The sequence below is a fragment of the Gossypium hirsutum genome, chromosome A08 (genome assembly GCF_007990345.1).
Source record: "Gossypium hirsutum isolate 1008001.06 chromosome A08, Gossypium_hirsutum_v2.1, whole genome shotgun sequence".
Taxonomy (NCBI): Eukaryota; Viridiplantae; Streptophyta; class Magnoliopsida; order Malvales; family Malvaceae; genus Gossypium; species Gossypium hirsutum.
Window position 1 is genome coordinate 81,839,941 of NC_053431.1, and position 4,004 is coordinate 81,843,944.

Sequence of the window (4,004 nt, forward strand, 5' to 3'; positions counted from 1 at the left end):
TTAAATAATTTTTATCATTAATAATTATTTAAATTAAATATTTAATAATAATATTTTCAATAATCTTTATTATTAACAAAGTATGATTCTCTCACGTTCTGATCTAATCCGTTATATGAAAACATTAAAAATACCTTACATGTTAAGTCAAGGTTATAAAGATTTACAATTTATAATTTTTTTCTCATTACATTGTAGGTATAAATTCAAGTATATTAATATATTATATATATGACTTGAATATCTTACTACTAATTTTTAAACTAGTAATTTGATTTAGATGTAACATTTTTTTCATAGCGGTTAGATTTTTTTTTAACACAGAATTTTTTATGTAAGCTTTGTTAAGGTGGTATGCCATAAGTTGTTCTTGATGAGAAAGTTAGGCAAAGAATTAGTTTAAAATTTAGATTTGAGAGTAGGTGATGTTAATGTTGTTGCTGGAGCAATAAGATATTCTCTATGAATAGCTTGTTTTCACACAATTACATAATTCTACAAGTTTTAAGTTTTATGTACTAGAAAATGAGAAAACAATTGTGTTTTAAGTTTTAAGTTTTAAGCTTTAGAAAATGAATCGAAATTGTAGCAACTAAAAAAAAGACAAAACAAGCACAAATTGTGTTTTTCCATCTCTTTTTTTTTTTAGATTGAATAAGTTGAAAGGATAATTTAGAAAATAACTTTTAGGCCAATTATTAAGAAATTCAATTTTTAAGTAACTTCAATAGAAAACATTCTAATAAAAGTAAATTAATTTTTTTTCATCCCAAATGTTAGAATAACATTCTAACCAATACATTCCTTGAAAAGTTATAACTTTCTATACCAAAGACTCCCTAACTGTTGCCTTTGGAAATTGAAAAAAGAAATGAAAAATGAGATGATCAAAACCTTATTGCAGTTAAATAAAATTACATAGTATTATCCATATATATAGTAGGGACGTAGGTCAGGAAGCATTGATATTTCTACAGAAAACATCAAGATATATACATTTTAAATCTTACCATATATATCTAACAACTGGTTGCTAAATAAGGATAGTATATAATCTCAGATTGAACCATCATAAATTGTGCGATTATCATTTCATCTGTGCCTAGGCTGCACTTTGACCTTAAGAGGGTTAGCCATTTCGCAGGAGAGCCTAAGCCTTTCGGTGAGATCAACTGGATTAGCATCCGATTGCACCCACTCGAATTCATGCAATAAGGATCCCACCCAAAAGTTAACAGCGGCCAAACCCAATGTCTTACCTGGGCAAGTCCGACGGCCTGACCCGAATGGCGCCAGCCTAAGGTCTGACCCTAACACCGAGAATTCCACATCAGTAATATTATCCTTGGACACGAATCTCTCTGGCATGAACTTGAGTGGGTCCACCCAAATTTCTGGGTCCCTGGTAATGGCCCACATGTTAACCATGGCTGTGGTCCCAGCAGGCACGTGATATCCATCAATAGTAGCGTCTGTGATTGCCAACCGGGCCCATGATAGAAGTGGGCCAGGTGGGTGCATCCTCAGAACCTCCTTCACTACTGCCTGCAGGTAAACCATCGATTCAATATCTGATTCCATCAACGCTCGTGATTTCCCCACAACTTCATCAAGCTCCGCCTGCACTCTTGACTGGATTTCCGGGTGAAGCACCATTCTCGCTAGAATCCACTCTATTAAAACCGCCACAGTGTCCGTTCCTCTAAATATCATCTCCTGCGTAATTAGGACAAAGCAATTAATTGTACTTAAAAGCTAAGAAAATGTACATATTATCGTAATCTAATCATCAAACTGATCCAAGATTCCATCCTCGATTCTTTTCCCATCACAGCTAGAAAGCAAAAAACCATGCCTATAAAAAAATAAAATAAAATTGCTTGCTTTGTTGCCTACCCAAAGTACGGCAATCATATCGTTGTCCGAGAGTCTATGAGGTCCAGTGAGAGAAAGTAAAACGTGCACGAAATCATGGTTTGTTGTCTCAGGTTGCAGTTTATGTTGTTGAATGATTCTACTCACAAACTTGTTCACTTTGGGAACAAGTTGGGTGCATCGAAGCCGGATTTTTTGAAGGTCTAAACCAGCAAGCCATGGGAGATGATCAGACCAATTGAGCTTCCCTAATAGGTCGTAACCTTCTTCGACAAGCTGGTTGAGTTGTTCAGTTTCAGTATTTGACGAGCCAAGTTGATACTTGCTGCCAAACACCGAGCACATCATGTTGTTAAGAGATGCTTTCTTGAGTATATCCCGTACGGAGATTTCTCCGGTTCCACCACGACATGCTATTATAGAACGCATTTGAGAGGCGATATCAGACCTCTGTGCCTCGGCGAAGCTGATTTGTTTAGGACAAAATAGATGTGTGGCAGCAATTCTTCTGAGGGCTCGCCAGTAAACCCATAAGGAGCGAAACCAATGGCTCTGTTGAACATTAAACTGTATGCCGACTCTTTCACTGGACGATCAGCAAAAACGGAACTGTTAAGAATCTCTTTGGCTACATCAGGGTTGCATGTAACCATAACCCTTGTATCACCCAAGCTAAAGGCCATGAGCCGTTTAGCATCAAAACACTTAGCTGCTGCAGAAATTTTATGGTGAGCCAGATTAAGCATGATGTTCATGCTTCCCAGCACTGGGAAACCTCGTGGTCCTGGAATGATATTGTGCTTCGCGGCACCTCTCTTCCGCAGCCAATGATACTTACCCCAGGCAGGACCTCCAGGGTACAACCAGAAACAGAGGGTCATACCCAGCCAACCCATGCAAAGTAAAAGAAGAAGCCAAACTGAGTTTTGAGAGGAGAAAGTTTTGAATTTGGAAGCAATAAACAAAAGCCAAAAGCAATCAGAGTTAGTTTCCATGGAGATCAGGAAAATGGCGGATGATATTTTGTTTGTTTGGTTGTTTCCTCTTCTGGTTGAGACTATGGAATGAGAGCGTTGCTTATATAGAGATTTTTTTTTTTTTTTGTGGACTACAAGAGTAACGGTTAAACAGAAGCATTATGAGATATGCCACACGGATCGGCATATATCAACATTATAACGGAATTAAAAAAAAAATCGAAAAGTTAAAATCGATATCAGTGTGCGCCGCCACTAGCAAAACCGAAAACGAGGCTTCATGAGCATGGAGCCCCTTGCATTCCCCACGCTCGTTTCTGCTCGTGGGGTTCATTTTCTTGGAACACGTAAGCCCCTAGCTGCTACCATTCTATCTTTTTCGATCCACAGCTATCAAACCACTAATATCAAAGGCTAGTAGCAGCATATTACTGGTAATAATTGACAAAGGCAGCCATTCCGATTCGCTATGTTAATGAATTTGGCATCGCTCTCAGAATTTAGGCATCGGCGGTGTATGTGGTGGTCCTGAGCGAGCCCTCCACTTCCAGGCCACATTAATCAAATATCATTCTTTTTCATACCCAATCATGTCGATGTAGTATCTTTCTCTTCTTTTTATTTCTTTTTTATAATCTCATGGGCACAAAACTTTTACATGGTTACAAAAAAAATTCATGAAAGTAACTCTTTTAAGTTTTTCGAAAAAGAAAATTAAAAGAACAAGAATCATTAAAACAAACTAGCAGCGGCATTGGTGAATGTTAATTAGTATTTGATTAAAATTAGCAAAATGAACAAGCATTTTTAAGGAAATTATATATAGGGTGAGTTTGGATGGGTTTAGGGGTGCGTTTAATTTAGTTTTTGCCTCACGCTACAATATCGTTATAGTAGTTAATATCACCGTCACCATTATTTTTATATTAACCACAGATAAACACATCACTCATTCAAACCCATTCATAATGATTAACTCAAGTGAGACCACCTTAAAAAAAAAAAGAATTATGATATCCCTTTAATTCTCTCCTCATGCAATTTAATTGTCTCATCAGGTAGGATTTGCTTTCAGCATCATCCCCACGACCAAACATAGTGGAGTTATTTCCCTCGATTCGTCAGAAAAATACTCTTCCAGCTGAAGGTGTG

General features: G+C 37.0%; 1 pseudogene; it reads right to left on the reverse strand.

Annotated features, from left to right (window-relative positions):
* Window positions 1-884: 884 nt before the first annotated feature.
* LOC107948151 (cytochrome P450 78A3-like) lies at window positions 885-2,987 on the reverse strand (annotated as a pseudogene).
* Window positions 2,988-4,004: the final 1,017 nt, after the last annotated feature.